This window comes from Prionailurus viverrinus, chromosome D2 (assembly GCF_022837055.1).
Source record: "Prionailurus viverrinus isolate Anna chromosome D2, UM_Priviv_1.0, whole genome shotgun sequence".
In the NCBI taxonomy this organism is placed as follows: Eukaryota; Metazoa; Chordata; class Mammalia; order Carnivora; family Felidae; genus Prionailurus; species Prionailurus viverrinus.
The window spans coordinates 80,417,252-80,440,784 of record NC_062571.1 but is presented as its reverse complement, the minus strand read 5'-3'; the positions used below and the strand labels follow the sequence as shown (position 1 = coordinate 80,440,784).

Below are 23,533 nucleotides of genomic sequence, written 5' to 3'. Positions count from 1 at the left end.
TTTTGTCAAATTACTCTATTTGCTTTGAAAACCTTGATGCAGAGGGGCGCCTGGGTGGCTCAGTCGGCGAAGCGTCCGACTTCGGCTCAGGTCATGATCTCACGGTCCGTGGGTTCGAGCCCCACGTCGGGCTCTGTGCTGACAGCTCAGAGCCTGGAGCCTGTTTCAGATTCTGTGTCTCCCTCTTTCTCTGGCCCTCCCCTGTTCATGCTCTCTCTCTCTCTGTCTCAAAAATAAGTAAATGTTAAAAAAAAATTTTAAAAACAGAAAAGAAAACCTTGTTATAGAATAATTTTTTTTCTTTTTTCTTTTCTTCTCTCTCTCTTTTTTTTTTTTTACAGCCATCAATTTACAGAAGGGTGATGGGTCGCCCGGGTGGCTCAGTCGGTGAAGCGTCTGACTCTTGGTTTCCGCTCCGGTCATGATCTTGTGGCTTTGTGAGTTCCAGCCCCGCATCAGGCTCTGAACTGACAGCGTGGAACCTGCTTGGGATTCTCTCTCTCTCTCTTTCTGCCCCTCCCCCACTTGCACTGTCTCTGTCTCAACATAAATAAGTAAACTTAAAAAAATTTTTAAAAAAGTGATCACTGGTGAGATCATGACCTTCTGGGTGAAGGCAAAACCCATCAAGTGCCCACCTCGGTCCTTGCCTTTAACTGCAACTGGGGGAGGTAAAGTGGGGGTGTGGGGGGGCGGGGGCAAGACTCTTCCCGTGGAGAAGCTGTCCATGCAGCTTCTGGAGGGTAAGCCCCTCGGCATCCACCTGCCTTAGAAGCCAGGCCCTCCCTGGGACACCCCGCACCCCGGCCCTGGGCCCGTCTCATGCCACAGTCTCTTCGGACACACAGTGCCGTGTGCTGTGGGGTCACCAGATTGCGCTCCCGGCATGCAGCCCCTGTCCCCGGGGCCCCGGCATCCGACATCCACAACTGCAGGCGACCACAGCCCCACCTTCTTCTTTCCGGGCTACTCACCTCGGACCAACGCTTTTGTTTCTTCTTCTGAGATGGCCATCTGTGGGATTAAGCGGACTGGTCATTTGGGGAAGTATACAAATGTTAAAAATACGTAAAAAAGAAGAAAAAAAGAAAGAATCTCAACCAGGTTTTTAAATGGAGCCATTGCCTTCAAAACCAAGCCAGGAGCTCAGTGGGTGCTCCATAAACATTTGCGCAGTGTGTGAATGAAAATGTCAAATCCTTGAACCATAGGCAGGGAAAATGATCACAGGGCAGCGGACTTGTGAATTCTCTATTTTAGCTTGTTCTTGCTTTAAGAAAAGTGCATGTGCCAATGTTAATGTTTAATATCTAGGAAGCTCCGAGTTCCAGCCTGAGGCTAACGAGAAATATCAGTGACTCTGGAGAGATTCGTTGAAGTGACAGCAGAAAAGGATAGGAATGGCTTCTGCCCCAGGGTCTGCGGGGAAATCCCAAGATGCTTGGTGAAACGCTCTCCGTGATGTTATTTCAAACGGCTTTTCCCCTTATTTAATTCCTTGTGCCGTTTTGTCTCCTTCTTTATTCTGTCATTCCGTTGCTCGAGACTCCCAGCTCCCATCACCCCTCATTATTTCCTGTATTCTGGGTTTGCTTCAGACCCCCAGGGCCTACACTGCATAATGCATCTCGGGCTGTGACCCGAATCCAGGGAGCACAGGGCAAGTTGAGAGAGGAGAGAAAGAGAAACCAGAAAGCCACAGAGGGGAAGGAGAAAAGGAGAGGCAGTTTCTACCTGCTCGTCCCGCCCCACCCTGCTGGTCACAGGGTCTCTCTCTCTCTCTCTCTCTCTCTCTCTCTCTCCACAACACGGCTGCAGCCACAGGAGAGACAGTGGGTGGGCGGATGTTACTCGCCTGGCATCTGATGTGCTGGCCATGAGCCCTGGGTAGCCAAACACAGGGACACACAGCCTCTCCACACGCTGAGGCTTTGGTGTGAGCTGCATTCCTGGGTGGCTGCCTCAGTTTCCCCGCTCAGTACTCCGGGTCTTAGCCCAGTCCTGACAACTGTCCAGAGCTGCAGGAATCCTCAGGGGGGACTTGGCATCCCTTAGGGTCTTCCCCACCCCCCCTGGCCAGCCCAGACAAAGCGGTCTCCTACGTAGTAGAGTTAAAGTCCCTTTAAATGCCCTTCTGACCCCCGCAGGCTAGTGTAGAGTTCTGAGGTTCCTGCGCGCTTCAAACCCAGGCCCATGGTGTGAGCGTGGGAGGGCGTGTGTGCATGCACATGTGTGTGCAAGAGGCTATCGAGTGTCTCTTCCCCATCCTCTTTAAAAAAAATTTTTTTTTAACATTTATTCATTTTTGAGAGACAGAGAGAGACAGGGCACGAGCAGGGGAGGGACAGAGAGAGGGAGACACAGAATCTGAAGCAGGCTCCAGGCACAGAGCCCGAGGCGGGGCTCGAACCCACGAACCATGAGATCATGAACCTGAGCCGATGCTGGACGCTTACCCCACCGAGCCCCCAGATGTCCCCTTTCCCCTTCCTTCCACTTCCAGGGAAGGAGCAATGCCTCCCAGCTTCTCCCAAGCAGTGAAGAGGGAGCTACCACATTCTCTCAAGTGTCCTGGGGGGAGAGGAAGCGCCCGCACGGGATGGGATTGTCACGGTGGTCTGGCCACTGCTGGGGCAGAGGGAAGAGAGTGGCATCTGGAGAACCTGAGTCCGGGTCCTGGTCCTCGTGTGTGTGTGTGTGTGTGTGTGTGTGTATCTGTGTGTGTCCCTATGCACGGTTCCTCACCAATCTGGGGCTCAGCTCGCACACCTCTAACACCGAGGCGCTGCTGACAACCAGCTTCTCAAAACTTCTGGCAGCTTCGAACAACACTGGGTCAGCGGCTGCCTGGTGGGCGGAGCTCAGACCCCAAAACCAGCCGCTGTTCCTCTGCCCTGGGGACCAGGCAATCTAGCTTCAAACAGCCTCTCCTTTAGAGAGCGGGACTAGCTGTTCATGAACAGGCAGCGGAGGCTGACGAGGGGCGGCCGGCCCTCTGACACGAGCAAGCAGGGTCGGCTGCCGGGTGGTGGCTGCCTCCCACACTTTGATGCCCTGGCACAGGGCCTGGACCCCAGCCCTGTGGGCCTCTTCCTTTAACGACAAAAGGAGCAGGTACAAGTGGATGGGACTACTTTGAGCTGACAGATACTAAAGGCCCGGATGCTTCTGGAAACATCCAGGGAGGAATTGTAGGGGGTCAAAGCTGCAGCCGGAATCAGAACTGGAAACCCCTGTGTGACGTTAATTACCCCACTTGGAGATAAGAGCAGTGCTTCCCAGGAAGCCTTTAACATCACGGCCCCGGACGACTCAGGGCTGCGCACGGGGAGGACGAGGCTCGTCAATTATGCACGGCCCGGGCGTGCGACGCGATGGAGTCAGCTCGGCCCTGAGTGGTCAGGAGCGGGGGCTGAGCCTCGGACCACAATCCCCTGGGAGGGGAAATGGGATGTGGCTCATCTCCAGGCTGCCCCTCCCCACCCGGGCTGTGCCGCCCCTCGGGAGTGACTCAGAGTGAGAAAGAAATCATTTGAGTGAAGGTCAAAAAGGGAAAATAATTGTCGGGAGTTGTGTGCATCACGGGGCTGGTTAACGCGAGAAAGTGGAGCGGGAAGAGCTGGTTTCTCCGGGTTTGCTGGGCCCCCAGCTTGGGTGTGCTGGACCCGGGGCTTGGATGCGCGCAAGGTTTGCGCTGGAAAACCCATGGAGAGTCTGCTCCAGGCTGTCAGTTTGCAGATAAGGATGCATAGAAGGCGAATGTGATCCCCCCCACCCGCCCCCGCCTTCAGGGTTGCACAGCGGGTGCATGGAAGGGTAAAACATTGTGGAACAGAGGGGGCGCACGGAAGGGCTGCTTGGGGGAGAGCCCAGGATGTTGGGCGGGGGTGGAGAAAACAGTTGCTTCTCCAGCTTTTGTGGCATCACACGCCCTGGGGACCTGAATGTATGTTACTCCCTCCCTGCCAGCCAAACTGTTAAGGGCAGTGGAGCCCCCCAGGCCTTGCCTCCTGTCTCCCCCCACCCACCCCCCCACCCCGCCCCCCAGCCTGCCTTGAGGGTTTGGAGAAGGAAAGAAGGAGTGGAAGAGTGAGGAAGGAAAGAAGCAGACAGGTTGGGGGCAGCAGAGAGCGTAAATGACAAGGACACGTGATGGGGCAGGCCTCGGGAGAGGGGACCACATCCTCCTCAAGGGGCAGGCTCTGAATTTGCCAAGCATTATTCCCTCTCTGGCCTGCACTGCCCCATTTGGGCAATAAAGGATGTTGGACCCCCCATCTCAGACTTTTCCTGGGCAGATATTCACTGATTCTGTCTTCTCGGGGGCGTTCCAGGTGGTTCTCCCTCACCTCTCCTGTCCCAGCCGTGCCCCTGGAAACTGGGGAGCTCAGTCCTGACCCCAATGCCCCCGCTCAAGGCCCCCACCCCCAAGAGGAGCAGAAAGGGCCCCACACCAGCTCTCTAGGCCAGTGTCAGAAGGTTGAGGTGCTTTCTGTCCCCCCTGGGGCTTGGCCTCAGTTGTAAACACACAATGTTTAGAAAGGTTCTGGGTGGGTTTTTCATCTTCGAGTAACACCTGGGCACCCTGTGTGGTGGCAAGTACCCCAGGGCGGTGGGGGTGGCGTGGTGCCATGACAGGCCCCACCCGGGCCTAGCCTGCTGGTGCCCCTCCAGCCTCTCCAGCCACCGGTGAGGCTTGCTTTGCTGTCTCCTTGCCCAGAAGAGGAAGCCAAGGCCTGGTCACAGGGCAGTGGGTGGGGCTGCAGCCTGGATCCTCTTGTCCCAAAACTTTCCCTACGCCTGACAAACGTGGGGCCCGCAGGCCCTGTAGGAGCCTCTGGCTACGGCCCTCAGACACCGTCCTCGGTCTTGTAACCAGCGGTGACAAGGCTCCCTGGGCTCACAGGGTGGGCAAGTCTGGCTGTCTTACTGCCTGGCCGTGGAGGCCACGTGACGGGGCTCTGGGGAGCCTGAGGCCATCTTGGTCCCGTCCTGGGCGGGGACCATGGTGGCAGGGGACGAGCACAGGAGGGGCTGCTTCTGGACAGAGGACGAGGGCCTTCCTGAAGAAATATCACCACTTGGTCCCGGGGACCGTCTGAATAAGTCACTCTCTTGCCTAAAACCTCCAGAAGCCTTTCCATTTCTCCTGGTCCCTGGGACCTCACACTGAGTCAGCATGTCCTGGGGGCTGCCCTCCGGGCCTCCTTGGCTGGAGCCTCCTGGGTACAGACTCTCCCCTGGCCCCACCCGGCTTCCAGAGCCAGCCCACTGCTCCCTTCCGAGGCTGCTGCCAGCCCCGCCTCTCCTTTCTGGCCCAGCCCTCTGCGCCTTGCTGGGGGACGGGACAGAGCCCGGCAAAGGAGCACCCAGCTCTCAGAGAGCAGCCTCAGGGCCTCCAGTGCCCACCCTGTCCCTGTGGTGCGGAGACTGCCTCTGCAGGGGTTCCCTCCTGGTCCTTCATGAGGCCAGTGTCCAGCCTGGCATCCCGATGTCCGGGAGCCCACGAGTGCCCCAAACCATTTCTGTCCGAGGCCATAGCCAGACCCCAGACCCTGGAGCCCTGCCAGGTGAGGGGAGAGGAATGACAGCTAGGGCCACATGGGAAAGAGGACAAGATGAGGGCGGGGAATGGTGGCCGGTGAGCGCTGGAAGGAGGAGAAGCTGGGGGGCTGTCTGTCCGGGAATCTTCTGGGGCTCACACAGGGGCTGGGGTGGCCGGGGTGGGGGGTGGGGGGCTTGCCCGATGAGCTCACTCCAGGGAAGAGACTTCCCGCGAATGTGCTCGGAACCAAGGCTGAAGGAAGCTCGGCTCTGTAGCGAGGAGGTCACATCGCCAAACTCAAGATGGGAAGAGATCTGGTGTCTGGAAAGAATACCGTATTAAGGAGCAATTCTTCTCCTGTTATAAGTCCGTTAGGAAATTAAAAATCTGGGCTGTGACTTTAAAATATGGAATGGAATTTTCTTCGGAGCCCGCAGGTAAAAAAAAAAAAATTTTTTTTTTCTGTAAATGCTGAAATCTAATGAATCTAAATCTCCTCATCGAGGAAAATGTTCCCAGAGGTGGTTGCTGCTCCTTAACCGTCTCCTGACTTGCAGCTAGGATCATGTTTTCAGAAATGTTAACATAAAATCCAACAACGTGTGCCCTGGGCTGGAATGGGGATCCGTGCTCCTGAGCGTTGGGGAGCACCTACTGTATGCCAGGACCTACCCTGTGCTGAGCCAGGGGTGGGGGGGAGGGGAGGGAAGAAGGGTCAGGGCGGCCAGCAGACGGCTGGGGCAGGCTCACACCCCACAGCCCACAGCGGGTTGGGGAGACCGAGGTGCGTGTCGGGACACAGGGGCACATCTGCCGTCGTGAGCTGGGCCACCAGAGAGCGGCCGGAAGAGCCAGAGAAAGAGCCGCAGAGGCCCGCACCCGGGGGGGTGCTGAGGGCCCACCAGCCCACCCGGGACACCAGACGGAGCAGACGCCGCCGTGGGGACCCGGGCTCCTAACGACGATCTTCAATTGAGAAAGCTACGTGAGAATCCAAGGAGCCCGTAAAAATTTTATCGAGGCTTTTGACCAAAGTGGCAGAAATTCTAAAAACTCGTGTCTTGAGGGTGACTATCATCAACCTAGGATGTTTGATTTGATGCCACGCACAGTCTTGAAGGATGCTGGGTGAGTGTGACGTGTGAGGTGTGTGTGATTTGGGGGGGGGGTGGATGTGTGGGGGTGTTATGAGGTGCGCATATGATGTGATTGTGTGTGCGTGTGTGTGTATGTGTGTGTGTATGTGTGTGCCCGTGCGTGTGGTTGCTAAGCACTAAACCCGTGCACAGCGGATGCCCTCCAGGGAAGTCAGCGGGCCACAGGGTCCGAAGGGAGAGGAACCGCGCTGACCTCAGAGGGGGGACAAGGGTGGGGGGGGAGGGTTGAGGACGGAGGTGGGGAGAGGCAGAAGCAAATGAACACACTGTTTTGACCCCTCCCCCCAATCAGATAGCAGTTTTCTCAACACTTGTACACAACTTGGTGGCATTTAAACCCTATCAACCGAGGGGCGCCTGGGTGGCGCAGTCGGTTAAGCGTCCGACTTCAGCCAGGTCACGATCTCGCGGTCTGTGAGTTCGAGCCCCGCGTCGGGCTCTGGGCTGATGGCTCGGAGCCTGGAGCCTGTTTCCGATTCTGTGTCTCCCTCTCTCTCTGCCCCTCCCCCATTCATGCTCTGTCTCTCTCTGTCCCAAAAATAAATAAAAAGGTTGAAAAGGAAAAAAAAAATTTAAAAAAAAAAAAATAAACCCTATCAACCGAAAGACATCGTCTTGGCAAAACCCCACAGTGGCATCGAGGCTTGAGAACGTTGCAAGCAGCTTGTCGATCTGTCACAGAATCAATTCAGCGTTAGGAGACTGAATTTCTTGGCCCCCGACCCTGCCCCCGACTAGCTGTGTCACTTGTACAGTGACCTCACTGGTCTTCATTTTCTGCAGAATCTGCAAGATGTGGGAGTCTCTCTAGACCCCAGTGGATCTTCTTTTTTTTTTTTTTTAAGTTTATTTATTTTTGAGAGAGAGAGTGTGAGTTGGGGAGGGGCAGAGAGAGAGGGGGACAGAGGATCTGAATCGGGCTCTGCGTGGACAGCGATGAGCCCGACGGGGGGGCTTGAACTCATGGACCACGAGATCATGACCTGAGCCAAAGCCGGACCGAGTCACCCGGGTGCCCCTAGACACCAGTGGATCTTAACCCGAGTCTGTATGAGAACCACCTGGTGCTTTTCCCTCACGTGCGTGCCCAGGTCACCGTCCAGATCTCCTGAATCAGAACACCCGGGGTGGAACCGGGGACCTGGATGTCAAATAAGCCCTACATGCGATTTTAGCTGCGAGGCAAAGTTGGGAACCAGCTGTTTAGATTATTCTGGCTCCTGTAACAAACAGCCCCCCAAATCTCACTGGGTCAACGTGACTGTAGTTCGTTCTTGGTCACGTAACCATCCAGGCACAGGCACCTACAGCAATCCTCCAGTGGGGATTTGGCCACCCTGCCTCCTGTCTTGTGCCTCTGTCATTGTCACTGTCCTCTTTGGTCTCACGGGGTGCGGGGGTGGTCTCCATTCCGGTGAGCTGGAAGGGGAAGAGCACAGAGGATCAGCGGAGCGTGGACCCCTCAGATGGGACGCAGTCACAGCGGCCACGTGGCCCCACCTTCTTCAGGGCGGCTTGGGAAACGCAGTCCGCGGGAAGCCGAGGACCCGGGTCTGCCTCAGCGGGTATAATAGTCGAGATTCTTCAGGCAGCAGAGTTCTTGGATGGTTGTCCCTTTTGCTGCCACGGTCATGGGGACAAACCTCTGCAGAGCTCTTCCATTCCGCCTCCAGTTTCCTCTGCATCAGTGTCCCCCCCCCACTCCCCCCAGATGCCATGCTCCCTGCAGCAAGTGCTATGCTGCATTCCTCATTCTTTCTGTCCCCCAAAGCACCCGGCAATGACTTTGCAAAGATGATGCACTCAAATGTTCGCCGAGTGGATGACTTACATATGTGATTTTTCACAGACTCGTTAGCCCTGGGACAAAGGGCTGGAGCCCTGGGATCTGCAGACCCAGGTCCTAACCCGGTTCCAACTTTTATTAGGCTGTGGGTCCCTCCCCCCAAGCCTCGGTTTCAGTAAAATTGGCCAACAACAGTGCCAACCTCAGAAAGCTGTGGCGAGGATGACTGAGCTACTGGTCATGACGCTGAGCACACTACCTGGGTGACAGGTGTACCTCCACCGGGGGTCTGCCCGGGGGATCGCGCCGTCTTGAGACAGGCTCAGCGGAGGTCACATCTGCAGCCACCAGGACCTGGACAGATCAGCTCCATTTGTCTTTTTGCAAATGGCCTGCAAGTTTGGCACCGCGGAAAATAATATCTAGAAGGTTCGACAACTTTATCCAGGCGGCCCTGCCGACTCTTGAAATACTGGCAGGATGAGGGACGGCATAATGTCACTACGGAATTCCTTACATTTATACGGTACTTGGTGGCACATGTCAGTTTTTGACAGCTGCCATCCTAGCTCAGGGCTCAGCCAACTTTCTCCATAAAGCGCCAGATAGTAAACATTGCAGGCTGTGTAGACCATGTAATCTCTGTCACAACTACTCACTTCGCCAGTTTGGTGTGAAAGCAGCCCCAGACCGTATGTAAACAAATAAATATGGCCACGCTCCAATAAAACCTTATTTACGAGACAGGTAGCAGGCTGGATCCGGCCGGCTCGCAGCTCCACTGCAGGTTCAAGTTTAGTCATTTCGGCATCACGTGACTCTCTCTGCTGTAGCTGAGCGGACCGGAGGACAGTAACCCAAGACCAGGGACCCATCGAGTTACCTCCCCGGTGAAATGGAAGGACGGGGTAGGCCCATGAGGGTCAGTCTGCCTTGTTTGTCCTGCGTCCCAGGGCCTCCCAGTACCCAGCACACGAACGGTGGCACTTTATAGACATTTATGACACGGAGCTCCAGATCGAGCCACTGGAGACTAGTCAGTGTATGGTGGACATTGACACTGCAAGGTCGCATATCCCCCTGGCAGATCAACAGAGAGAGAAAAGAGAGAAGGGGAGCGCGGAGAGACCACGTGGCCCAGGGAAGAGCGAGAGAGAGAGTCAGAGAGAGCCAGAGACTGAGACAGAGAGAGGCAGACAATCTCTGAGTCCTGATGACTTCCCAGCCCCACCTGAATCCAGCTCACCCTTAAGCCAACTCCCCTTCTGAGCTCTCTGCGTGGGTGTTTGCTCTGAACAAGGACACCAGTACAGCAAGACTCAGGATGCAGCCCTCCTGAGCTGTCCCAGGACTTTTTCTACTAGTCAACGGTTTGCAACCCCTTTTTTCCATCAGAAACCCTGCCGAAAACCCGGGCTCCTCCAGGAGAGGGGTGAAAAACCAGCCTTCCCGAGAGAGCACCGGGTCCCGGGGCACTCGGGGCTTCTGCAGATCTCCTCGCCCCCTCCCTCTCCCCTGGATCCACCCTCCCATCTGTGGGGGTTGCCCTACTCTGCCTGGAGGGCTCCTGGGGCTCGGAAAGCATCCCAGGCTGCGGTGGCTTCGGTTCCAGGCGCATCTGTGAGGGGAGCGCATTCCACAGGCAGAACAGGAGTGCACACACACACACACACACACACACGTGCACAGACACTGCCACCATCACCATCACCACCACCACACCACGCCATTTCCTGTTTTTCTCACTGTCAAGCCGAGCGGCTCCCTGGTCTGCTTATCACACCATTAACCTGTTCGCTTCCAGGCTGGCGAACGATTCCTTTCATTTCCTCCTATTGTTTGACGGGAACGCATTTGATGCTGAATGTGTGTACGTGTGTGCGTGTGTGTGTGTTTGTAATGGAGGAAATGGCCTCAAATGGTCTGTTTGTCAGGCTTATCGGTGAGAGGAAGGCAGTTCTAAATTCTAATTCCTGGGGAAGAAGCCGGGAGGCCATCCTGTATCCTCTCCTTCCGGATATTTTTAACGCGTTGAGCACATATTTGCCAAATGTCCCCCCCTCCCCCACCCCCCCAGCCCTTTACCGGGCACTGAGAAATGCTCAAGAGACAACAAAAGAAAATGAGACCCGGACCCAAGCCTGCGGGAAGCAGGCAGTTGACGAGTGGTGGGGGGGAGGGAGACGAAAAACGACATCTGTGAAGCCCTTGTGGGGTGTGTGGGACTGTCCTCTAAGGAAGCCCTTTCTTCCATGCCTCCCGGAAGGTGGGTTCCGTTTTATAGATGAAGAAGCCGAAGCTCTATTAGGAGGTGACATAGCTATAAAGTGGGGAAGCTAAGATGTGAGTCCACGTCTGTCCTGGCTGCGTCACCAGACCAGGCTGACTTTGGAAATTAACAAAACCGGCAAAAGAAACAATCCTTGGGGGCGCCTGGGTGGCGCAGTCGGTTGGGCGTCCGACTTCAGCCAGGTCACGATCTCGTGGTCCGGGAGTTCGAGCCCCGCGTCAGGCTCTGGGCTGATGGCTCAGAGCCTGGAGCCTGTTTCCGATTCTGTGTCTCCCTCTCTCTCTGCCCCTCCCCCGTTCATGCTCTGTCTCTCTCTGTCCCAAAAATAAATAAACGTTGAAAAAAAATTTTTTTAAAAAAAGAAACAATCCTTGGCCTCCAGACGTGGGCTGGGGGTGAGCCAGCTGCTGGACCCGCAGGTGCACGGGAGGGTTCAGAGAGTAGCCGAGAGTGAGGACAGGGCTCCTGGGCAGAGGAAGCCCTCGAGAAGAAGTGTCTGGAGGGGGGCGGGGAGCACCCATCCCAACCAAGGGGCCTCCAGGTGGAGGTCCCTGCTCAAAGGTTGGGGAGGCTAAGCGGACCCAGTGTGGAATTGAGGGCCTTCTCTATGGGCCTTGGCCCAGCACACGCGACTCCCCCACCCCTAGCCGCACCTCCTTCCCTTCGGGCAAAGCTGGTGGGGTCTGTGTAATGCTGGGTCTCCCCATGCCTGGAATGGTCTCCACATTCCACGTCCGGAATGACCTTATACGTGAAATCTGCTTCCTTCAGCGCAGAAAATTGCATGTTTTACACTGTGACAAGGGGACAGATACCTTTCTCAGATTTGTGGGGCCCGGTCTGAATAATATACCCCAGTGGGAAAGGGACACGGCTTTACACCATCCTTGAGAGCGTCAGCATGGCTGATGGATGCGCCCCGCTGTTGGGAAGTTAAAAGGTCTCAGGTGGGTGGAATACCAGCTTGGGCCATGGGTTGGAAACCAGGAAGAGTCGGGAGGTAGGCCATCTCCGTGGGCACCGCACCCTGGTCTTGCCAGGCCTGCATCAAAGCCTGCCTGGCCCTCGAGTCTGGGGACTTGGGGTCCATCTCAGGCTGTCAGGAAAACTGCTGTATGAACTGGACAAATTGCCCTCTCCTCTTGCCCTCAGCTTCCCTGTAAGTCAGCAGGGCCGTGGGCAAGACTGCGGCCACCCGTTAGAATCACTGTGGCTCCAGGCCTTGAGACCCTGACTTAATTTGCTTGAGGTTGGACCCAGTTTTTGGAGCTTCTAAAAATCTCCCCCAGCAGATTCTAACACCCGGCTGGGGCAGGAGCCTGGGACAGGAGGACGTTAGGATTGTCCTTGGGGCCTCACCCAGGGGCATGAATGAGGTCTTTGCCTCTGGAAGGAGAAATGAACCTATTTGAAAATCAGAATTGTTGTCACTTCTGACCGTCCTGTTTCTTTATTTTGATAAGCAACTCAGAGAGAGTTTGTAGGTAACGTTATTGAGATCACAGCTAATGCTTTTGTATAATTACAGAGTATCCAGATGAAAGGCCAGGGCAGAGAAAATTGTGCTGCCCCATGCCGTAGCCACCATCCCTGTGTGCCGATTGAAAATCAAACTGATCAAAAAATGAAACAAAATTAAAAGTTCATTTCCTCAAGTGTTTAGGACCCCCATGTGGCTGCTGACCGCTCAATTAACCGCCCTAGGGAAAGGACGTGTCCGTCATCACAGAAAATTCTACTGGACGGTGCTGATCGAGAGACAAGATTGTGGTGCAACCTTGTTCATTTTATAGATGGGGAAACTGAGGCCTGGTCACATTGCCGAGTGAGGCGGGGGCCCTGGGATCCTGACATTCCAGGCCCCTTGAAGAGAATTGGGGAAAGCCTTTAAAGGCTTTTGAGACTGAAGTTTTCCAGATCCATACATTTTCCTTCTGACTACCTGGCTCGACCACTAAAATGTAATGTTCTAGGTCTGGTCACCTCTGCCAATGCCTGGCACACACAGAGAGCTCAAATGTGTGTTGACTGGATAAATGAAGATCAAGAAGGAAGGTGGATGGACTCCAGCAGCAGGGAAGAGGCTGCAAGAGAAATCTTTAAAAAAATTTTTTTTGATGTTTATGTATTTTTTGAGAGGGGGAGGGGCAGAGGGAGGGAGACGCAGAATCCGAAGCAGGCTCCGGGCTCTGAGCTGTTATGACAGCAGGCGGTGCCACGTGGGGCTCGAACTCGTGGACCTCGAGATCACGACTTGAGCCTAAGGGTAGGAACTGTAGGAGGCAATCGAAGGCAGAACGGGAGAAAAGAAGTTCCAAGGAGAGTAACCGCTAATGCCTAATGCTGCCAAGAGCCCCAAATAGGGACCGAAGTGTAGGCGGACCCTGGGGGACAGTCAGGGGATGGAGGCTGAGGCTGTGAGGCCGTGGCTGTTGGCGTCATTCGGGCGGGCCGTGTTCGCTCAGACCCCTGGTCGGTGTCGGGCTGTACTCTGCCCTTCAGGACCTGCCTTGGCAGGTGATCACAGAGGCCCCCACAGCAGCTCGAGGGCACCAAGTGTGCGTCTGGGGCTGCCCCGGAAGCTGTCACAGTCTGGCGTGGCTAAAAATGGAGGTGTGGGCTCCCACCTCTGAGCCACAGGATGTCAGTGCTCGGAAGCATCTGTACGGAAGGGAGTTGATTTTATCGAGCGTGGATCCGAGCCGGGTCTGTTATCTGAAGAGACGCCTGAGCGGGGCTGTTCGGAAGCAACAGGCCTGTGCACCCTCCTCCAGGCCTGGCCCAGCCCTCCTCCCGAAGCTCTCCGTCCTCAGCCACTGTGGTCTTCAGGCTGAGGTTAAAGTTCAGATAGCAGGTGTTTTTAGGACAAGGCTGAAAGGTTTTCTAAAAATACCCGATTTCAGTTTCTTTTTTCAAATTCTCAGTGGAACCTGTGACTTATTAGGGTTTTGTAGTCAGGGCCTGAGATAGGGGGCAATCAGTCACTGAAAATATTCCATGGGGCGCCTGGGGGGCTCAGTCAGTTAAGCGTCAGACTCTTGATTTCGTCTCAGGTCAGGATCTCATGGTTTGTGGGATTGAGCCCCGCATTGGGCTCTGTGCTGACAGCAGGAAGCCTGCTGGGGATTCTCTCTCTCCCTCTCTCTCTCTCTCTGCCTCTCAAAATAAATTTAAAAAAAATTCCAATTCTACGCCAATGCCCTGGGAGGGTTGTGCTGATGGCATTATAGCTGCTGGAAGGAGAGACAGTGGCACAGATTTGTGGCTGCAAGTTGGGACCAAAGATCTAACGGTGGCAGGAAGGCACCCTGCCCCTGCCACACGGTTGAGATCTTACAAGATGTGTCGACTCCCCTTGTATCCCTAGAGGTAGGTGGGAAGGGAGTCGTGGTTGCTCTCAGAAGCAAGCTCTCTGCATCCTTAGGGAAACAGCTGCTGGCGCATGATGGAGGGTAAGAGTGCTGACTGCCCCAGGTGAGGGGCCCGTGGCTCTGAACCCTGAAGGGACTGAGGTCCCTCAGCTCTTGTGGGTGGAGCCAGGATTTGAACCCGGACTTATGGCTCTAAATTGCAGGGGGTTGCGCTGCAGAAATCGTCCTTTGGGAAGCCTTCCTCCTCTTTGAGCCTGTTTTCCTATCTGTCAACTGGGTTTGTTGGGATGTGTGTTTGTCAACATCGATCACTGCCTCAAAGGTGGGTGGAGGTCCCCAGGTGGGGCAGAGGGTTTGGGGAGTGGTTAAGAGTCTGGCATTGGAATCACACTGGCCACAAAATCCAGCTCTGAAGCCCTGCTCTGGGGGGAGGGGGGTGTGTGTGCAAATTGTTTAACCTCCCTGAACCATAGGACTGTAGAGTCTGTGGAAAGGAGATAATGGTTTTCTCCCCTCTCTCTCCCTCGGTCTCTGATTGTTAGAGTTAAGAAGGAGCAGGGGTGCCTGGAGGACTCAGTCGGTTAGGCGTCCCACTTCGGCTCAGGTCATGATGTCGCAGTTATCGAGTTCCAGCCCCACATCAGGCTCCGGGCTGACAGCTCGAGGCCTGGAGGCTGCTTCGGATTCTGTGTCTCCTTCTCTCTCTGCCCCCCACCCCCCACCCCACTCGTGGGGTGAAAAAAAAATTTGCTTTTAAAAAGGAGCATCCATGCACAGGGTGTATAGATCAGTACCGGGCATCTGCAAATAGGGGCAAAATCCCCCAACGCTACTTGTCAGAATCTCCAGGAAACTGAGTGGATTTGAAAAAGTCGTCCGAGATTTCTTCTAGAGAGACCACGGATGCCTGGAGGGTGAGGCGGCCCGTCAGGTTCTCTGCATGGATTCCACCGGCTTTTCACCCCACCCCCCACCCTCGGGGTCACTCTCGGTAGGCGTCATTTTGCAGAAGAGAGAGACAGGAAACGTAAGAGTTTCACTCGCTTTCACAAGATCTCTGGATCAGGATGCCGCTCATGGCTCTGACTCCTAGTTCAGTGGTCTTTTACCCTAGGCTGCTGTCCTGGTGGGAGGATTTCCTGTCCGCCAGCTTTGCAGATGGGCCAGGACTCAAAGAACAGGCGACTTGCTCTAACCCCATAGCCCAGGGCGCTAGCGATCCCCTCCCCCGTCCAGCCCTGACCTTCCATTGCCTCTGGAATCTCCCTAGTTCAGCGCGGCATCGATCGCACGATGCGTTGGTTAAGATATTACATTTGGGGGGTGTAATTATTTCCAAGGCAATTAGGTATTCAATATTTCTTATTCTGCCTGCCGGTAGGAATTAATAGAGAACCTTTCAATCAGGAACAACTGCGAAACAATTTCTGACCCCAAAGATAATCAATATTACCCAGCAGAGCGTTCTTCTATCTTCAGGAGGCTGTTCATTTCTGATACTTTTACAACCAGGGGGGACTGTTCTGTTTCCATCTTCATCAGAAGCCCCTGCCCACATCCTTTACAAACAGTCTTTAAAAAGACACAGAAATCTATATGGCTTTTTTTTTACTATTTCCTTGTCAGTTCCAGGGTGCTGGGCATAGTCCTAGAGAGTCCTGCCCAGTGGGACACTGAGGGATGTTCATGTTGTTACTACTTTGCCCTGAGCCTCTGACCACATTCTCTGGGCCCTGTGGTGGGAATGGACCCTTACCCATGCCACTAGGTGATGTGTCCTGCTAGTCCCTTAGAGCCCACGGACCTGGCACCTTCCCAGGAGCACCTCTGAAGTAGTTAATGGTATCTTTTCTCCCCTCTGCCATGCAGGCTCAGTTCCAGGGCTGGTCTGTGCCTCAGTTTCCCTGCTGTCACAAGGACTGGTGTTCTGCCTGCTTGGCAAGGTCCCTGACATCCTATCCAACTCTTGCTGGGCTCCTCCCCAGGGTGGGGACTCTGTGTACGGGGTACGGGTACTCAGAACAAATCTTTGTCATTGGCTCCTGTTCTCTCTATCCCCTCTCCCATTTTTCTGTGTCCACATCAAGTTCTGCTCTTAAGTCTGCAGGGATTGTGAAGGGAACTCAAATAATGGCAATCAACAGAAGGGGGGAAGATTTTTCATATGCTAATAGGAACGGCTGATCTCAGACCTCCATTTACATACAACGAGGCAGGGAAGACTATTGGGCAAAAAGGGTCATGGGGGAAATGCAGAGAATGTTCTAGAACAAAGACGTCCTTTGCATATCTTGGATCTGAGGACCCCGTTTTCACTGGAACCAATGTAATTTCTGTAATTTCTACTCCCTCTACCATCTGAGGGAGTGTGGATGACCCATACCTCTGGTTCATTTGCAATGCTGGCCGCATAGGCTGCTGTCTTGGGAGACACCGTGGGAATTTCGAAAGCTGATGGGAAAATGACCACACAAGTGCCTCTCAGGAAGGGAGAAGGGGGACCTATGATCCTTAAAGCCTTGAAGTCGTCCCATTATCAGTTTGTGAGGACATAGATTCAGGGGGGCTGCCGCCCCTTTCAATTCTCTGCTTCCCACGCTCCTCCCCGCTAGCTGACATGGACCTAACGGTCCCCACCATGTGACAGTGAGAGAAACCGAGGCGCAGAGATGCGAGGCGGTTGCTTCATGGTCACCCAATCGGAAATGGCAGAGCCACGGTATCAACCCAGGTACGTCTGACTGCACGTGCTTTCTCCAGCGGAGACGTCGAAGAGATTTTGGGATGATGCCACACAAGTGTCCCGTGAGGGCACAGAACAGCCGGTGGTCCACTTACCAAACGTTTAATGAGCATTCAAGCTACAGTAGGCGGCTGCCTCAGGCCGCCTGGCTCGTCTGAGTTGCGTGCATGAGACCAAAGTCCCAATTTTGGGATCTGTTCTATCCTCTGAAGTCCCCACACTGGTACTTCCTGGGCTCCGGGCTTCTGAGATCTCCCCTGTTGTTTCCTGAGAAAGAGAATAAGGAAGTGATGGCTGTGATCACGTGCTTGTGTTTCCAGTTAAACAAGCTCTCCAATGACCATGTGTTGACAGGTCAGGCATGGCGCTATCTCCAAGGGCAAGGAGGGGATGGGCACTGTGCCCTTGGGGGATGCCCTATTGGCGTTGGATGTCTGATGCCCTTCCAGGCCGTGGCACGCTTTCAGCGTCAAGATGGGCAGGTGGCTCCACACCCGGGTTTTCCACACCCGGTGAAGTTTCTTTGAAAGGGTGGGGGTGGTGTGGGCTGGAGGGTCCTCAGCTCCTACTGGATTCCAGTCCTTCCTGCTCCTGACTCCTGAAGGCCCCTTCTGAAGAGCCTTTAGGGCAACTTTATGCTTTTCCACCAGGCAGTGTCTCTCTGTCCACACATCCCTCCCTCCCTCCCTCCCTCCCTCCCTCCCTCCCTCCATCCACTCACCTGTCCATCTGTCCATCTATCCATCTACCAGCACATTTTCTATCTGTTCTCCATTGCTCCCAGCTCTGGGTCGACAGAGACGAGAGGAAAAAGAAGAGCCCTCTCTTCTGTCTCTTTTGATGGCCTTTGGTCGTGCATTTTCCAATCCCTAGATGGGGAGACACGGGCCAATCACGAAAAGTGAATGCAACCCCAACTGGCTGTCTCAGGGGATTTCAGATCAGGCCAGGCCGGTGGAGAGAGACAAAGACTACCTTCAGCTGATTCCTGGAGGCCGCAAGACCGGTCAGCTGAGCGGTCTTTACGGCACATTGGACGGCCCTGTCTTTCTTCTCCCCGGATCCTGGCATCACACAGGCAGCCATTAAAGGACAAAATCCAAATTGTCTGCTCACCTGGCAACCCTCCTCCCCGCACCCACGCCCCGCCTGGAATGGGCCCCCTCAGACCTTCCAAACAGTCTTCCCACTTGTCACTTTGGGTTTGCTGTTCTTTTTTGCCCAGGAAAGAGGACAATCAGCATAATGGCTCCCTTGTGCTGAATGTGACATCAGAGAGAGGCTACCAGAGCTGCTTCCAAGCTCTCCTCTCCGCTGTCACTCCCAGCGTCCCTGGTAGCGGCCCCAGGACCCGCCCAGCTCGCCTCGTCTGCCCCCCAAAAAGAGGCAGCAGGCGGTGGGGAAGATCACGGGGGTTCTGATGCCAGAGGACCTGTAGCGTGGCCTCTTAGGAGTCGGCCGAGCAGAGGTGATTGCCTCACATCTCTGGTCCTGGGTGTTCTCATCTCGGAGGGGGGATAACCTCGTATCTCAGAATCAAATAAGGTAAGGCACCTGAAAAGTGCTTTGCGCCGCAGAGGGTGGGAAGCTATTCTAGGACTGGAGCGATCAAAGCCTTTGAATCCCAGCGTCAAGGTGGAAGTGACCGATGAGGCCTGTGACCATCTCATCCTTCTTCCGTTTTCTTTATTTTATTTTTTTAATTTTACATTTATTTGTTTTCGAGAGTCAGAGAGAGACAGAGCGTGAGCAGGGGAGGGGCAGAGAGAGAGGGAGACAGAATCCGAAACAGGCTCGAGGCTCTGAGCTGTCAGCGCGGAGCCCGACGCGGGGCTCGAACTCACAAACTGTGAGATCATGACCTGAGCTGAGGTCGGACGCTCAACCGACTGAGCCACCCAGGCACCCCCTTCAGTTTTCTTTTTTTAAAAAAAATTTTTTTTTTCAACGTTTATTTACTTTTGGGACAGAGAGAGACAGAGCATGAACGGGGGAGGGGCAGAGAGAGAGGGAGACACAGAATCGGAAACAGGCTCCAGGCTCTGAGCCGTCAGCCCAGAGCCCGACGCGGGGCTCGAACTCACGGACTGCGAGATCGTGACCTGGCTGAAGTCGGACGCTTAACCGACTGCGCCACCCAGGCGCCCCGTCAGTTTTCTTAAAAAAAAAAAAAAAAAAAAAAAGGCTCATCACAAAAATCTGCAATGTGAACTGAGAGGCAATGTCTAGAGCCAGGTGCCCTGGAGGGAAAGGGCATGGTGGGGAACTTTCTGGGCATAACTTGCCACCTGTCCCTAGCACCCAGTGGGCAGGCCCCCCCTTTCTTCCTGAGGCTCTGCTGCATAAAAGGAAGGCCAGAAAGCAAGCATCACTGATACATTCATTCAACAAACATCACCGGGCACCTACTGGGTAATAGTGCTAAGTGCTGGGGCTACGAAAGTGGAGAAGGGAGGAGTCCAGCAGAGGTGGGGGCTTGCACAGACCTGACCCTCAGCAGCTGGGCCACTAAACAAGCCACGGAGCCCCTCTGAGCCTCAGTTTCCTGGTCTGCAAGCTGGGAACAATAAACAGCACACACCGAAGGGGGTGATGTGGTATATGCGTGGAGTATTTAGACACTGGTCAAGAAATGATAGATGACGATGGCGATGACAGTGACCGTGGTGCAGATGATGACAAAGTTCCTCTCCTTGGGAACACGCTAGGACACTACGGAGGTGCAGAGTGGGCACCTGAGTTTCACTGGGGGCCTGGGTAGCGGGCCTCCGGAGGAGGTGGCTCTTGGTCGGGCGGAAAGGGAAGGGAACTCACCAGACCATCCGTCCGGAGGGGTTGGGCCTCGGCTGCAGTCGCCCCAACCCTCAAATCTCGGGGGCTTGACACTTCGGATTTATTCTTGTTCACACCCAGGCTCTGCACGTCCAGAGACTCAACATCCGGCTGTTGTAAGGACTCAGTGATGGAGGCTGCTTCCGCCTGGGGTCGGTCCACCGCCTCACCACCAAGCACATGGAGCTCCCACCTGCTCTTCTATCCGTTGGCCAGAACTCATCACGTGGCCAGTCTGACTTGCAAGGAGGGCTGGGAAATGCGGGAGACTACGTGGGCATTCAGGAGCAATAAATGTGTGGCGCCCAGAAGGTGGGGTGGGGAGAGCCTCCCACGCTGGGGGAACAATATATTCAAAGGCTCAGGGACCAGAGGGAGAACGGTGTCTGGGAAGCCGTGAGCAAGAGTGGTAACGAGAGCAAGAAAGGAAAGAGGGACTGGGGGCTGAGTGGTGGCAAGGATGAGCCAGTGGGTCGTGCTCGAGAGCTCTGGCTGCAGTGGATCCAAGGGCTGGAGGCAAGGAGCCTCGTGGGAGGCCATAGCGGGGAGTGGGGAGCCTGCACAAGGGGTGTAGAGGTCTGAGTTGGGGCCATGGCCGCAGGGCAAGAGAGGAGGGGACAGGTTTTTGAGCTGTCGGCACGTAGAATCCAGAGGCCAGCTGGAAGTCAGGGAGATGGGGAGAGATCTGGGCAATTCCCAGCCTCTGCACTTGGGTGATTGCCATTCCCCGGGACAGGCATCCGGAAGGCAGCTTTGGGGGAAGATGAAGGGCTCGGGGGTGCATCCGCCCAGGATGCAGTGGGATACAACATTCTAGGGCTTGGGAGAGAGACTTGGGCTTGTGAATCGTCAACCCACGGATCACAGCCGTCCCGTCTGCTCAGTCGACCTCCTTGGCAGACCCCTGCCAGGCACCGCTTGGAGGAGGCAGGGCAACCAGCCAGTCCTGAAAGAACAAAGGGGAGGCTGACAGATTAAAAAGCACCATGTGTTATCTCAGCAACTGAAGTTCTGATCAATTTCCAGTCTGCGAATTTCCAATGGATAGGGGGCGGGGTCGGAAGTGGGACAAAAAATTGAGGTGCTAATTATGACAAGAGGAAGAACGCTGTTAACACGGAGTGGACAGCCTGGGGCGCAGCCCGAGCACAGCACATCAATATCCTGCTTTGTAATCTCTGAGGTAATTGAAGCGTGATTGACCCCCCAGGTCTCTGGTCTTGGGGATTTGGACTCCACTGTATTGTGAAGGGCTCCCTCCTGGAAGTGACTGTCACAGCGCGTCCTGTCCTCCTGGCAGACGGGAGCTATTGACAGATGCATCATAAAAAGCCTCGTGCATTATTAAGTGGCAGAGGTAGTTTCCTCGTGCCCCGAAGTCCTTTGCTGTCTTCTTGGTTGTTACTCTGACATTTCAAAGGCTTCTTCCAAGTCAGCCCGGACCCACGGTTCAGCCTCTAGGGACGAGTCCCATATCCCCGAACACGGCAGCTAGCGGAGGGTGAATCCCAGGTGGGATCTCTGCAACTTAATCAATACTTGCACTGGATTCTGGCCATTTTGCAGACGGGTAAATGGAGGTGCGGAGGCGTTAAGTCATTTGCCTGCTTCGCGTATGAGAGTGCAGCCAGCGACAGAAGTGCTGCTCTGGCTTATGCAAATCATGGCTGCAGGTCCTCTGCGGAGGGAAGGAGCAGGTACAGCTAGAAAAGTCGAGGACTCCACCCAAATCACCCGCCCAAAAGGGGAAATACAGCCACCCTCGTCTGAGCCTCTCTGCCCTGCAGAAAGGCCCGAGCGCCTTTTATTCAACAGAGGACTGTTCAACAATAAATATTTCTCACCCAGGGCCCCGAGAAGTTACCACCGTTGGCTCCTGCCCAGCCTGGCTGAGTCAGCAGGAAATCAGCCAAGGTGCAGAAAACCTTGTGTTCTGTGGTTTTGGTGTGTTGTTTTTTAAATATCGGGCTGGAAAGCAACAATGACTGAAAAACACACGTGAGCCCCAGCACCTCTGCGGGGCTCCGATCCCGGTCAGGGTCAGGTCAGGGTCTTGGGGTGCTGGGAACATCTCGTGGGTGGAAGGGTGGAGGCGTGGGCCTTACAGGGGATTCGGAAAGGTGTCCAAGGCAGACCTTTCTCGCCTGCAGTTTCTTATCTATAAAATGGGTCGATGAATTGTCTGCTCCTAGGGGCTGGAGCGAGGTTGAAGTTTTCTGCGAAGTAAAGAGGGTTTTAGGGGGAGAGCATCAGCCTTGGATTCGGTCCTTCCCGTCACACTTCTTAGCAGAGTCCTCGGGCAAGACTTCTCCTCTTTGAGAGACTACGGCTCGTTCGCAAAATGGTATGTTAGTATTTCCCATATGGATCTTTCCAAGCTAGGAATGGGGGCTCAAAGGACTGGACAAACATGAAAGTTTAAATTGTGAAGGTCTAGGGGCACCTGGGTGGCTCAGTTGGTTGGGCGACCGACTTCGGCTCAGGTCATGATCTCGAGGTTTGTGAGGTCGAGCCCTGTGTCGGGCTCTGTGCTGACAGCTCGGAGCCTGGAGCCTGCTTCGGGTTCTGGGTCTCCCTCTCCCTGCCCCTCCCTTGCTCACACTCTGTGCCTCTCTGTCTCTCGATAATCAATAAACGTTAAAAAAAATTTAAAAAAACAAAATAAATTGTGAAGTTCTAGGCATATACATATGTGTGTGTATATATACACACACACACACACACACACACACATATATATATATATATATATTTTTTTTTTTTTTTTTTACGCTGCTGTTATAATAGTGCTTTGCCCAGAGCAGGCCCTGACTGGTGGGACCTTGTTTATCTGTGTTAGGCTTTTAGCCGAAATGGGGGGACAGCTCCTTGGTTGGGGCTTAACAGAAAAGGACTGATTCTGTCTGTCCCTTCACATTGTTAATATTCCAAATAAGAATTATGCAGTCTTTTCTATGAATATTTGATTCCTTGACTCTTCAAATACCAGCTCAGCTCTCGGGCTGAAGTGAAAGAAGAAATAATTGTTTTTACAACGACCCGAGCCGGGGATGACAGCTGTAGGTCCTGGTCACAGCCTGAAAAGGAATGTCCAAGGATTGTCTCAGTTTGTGTAATGTAAATGTTGAGTCGGTGGTTCCTGGAGGGAGGGAGAAGCCACACCCAGCCCCTGTTGAGGTACAACATTGAAAGAACCGACCGCTCAGCCCTGAGCCCCTGAGAGGCAGGAGGGAAACCCTGTGTGAAGGCTGCCTTCCAGGTGAGCTCCCCGCCCAGGACCCACGGAGGCCCAGCCCCAGGGGAGGGGGAGGGGACTCTAGGCTTCACATCCAGTGCAGCCCCCAGTGGGCACCTGTGGGAGGTGGGCCAGGGCCAGGACTCAGGATGAAAAGGGTCCCCTCCACTTGGTGCAACAACACTGTGTCTTCCTGGCTCTGGAAAGAGGCAAGGACCAGGCCTGCCTTTACTGCAGAACCCAGAGATCTCTTGGCCCAGGCAAGATCCTTCTTACCTCTTGGCTTCTTGGGTCCTGGGCTCCTCTCTCCCAGAATGCTCCCTCCCGAGAGGCCAACCAGAGGCCAGATCCATCGTGTCTACCGTGATACAGCCTGGTGTGGACCAGGAAATAAAAGGAGTAAACAAGAGACAGCAAATGGCTCAGAGGACTATAATCATGACGTTGTCATCTGAAAACGCTCACGGTCCTCGTTGGCATGTGTTATTGGTGCATAAGTGTGTGAATCGGGAGCGAGGTGACTGGTGGCTCCTCAGGCTCCTGAAGGGACCCCTGACTGAGTGCTCCAGCCTGT

At 54.6% G+C, this 23,533-nt stretch overlaps 1 long non-coding RNA gene across 1 annotated transcript; it reads right to left on the bottom strand.

Annotated features, from left to right (window-relative positions):
* Positions 1-8,037: 8,037 nt before the first annotated feature.
* LOC125148083 (uncharacterized) lies at positions 8,038-21,323 on the bottom strand. Its single transcript, XR_007145413.1, has 4 exons — positions 19,707-21,323; positions 17,614-17,761; positions 16,988-17,159; positions 8,038-8,121 (listed from the first exon to the last, which is right to left on the bottom strand). It is a non-coding gene; the product is annotated as an uncharacterized LOC125148083 (long non-coding RNA).
* Positions 21,324-23,533: the final 2,210 nt, after the last annotated feature.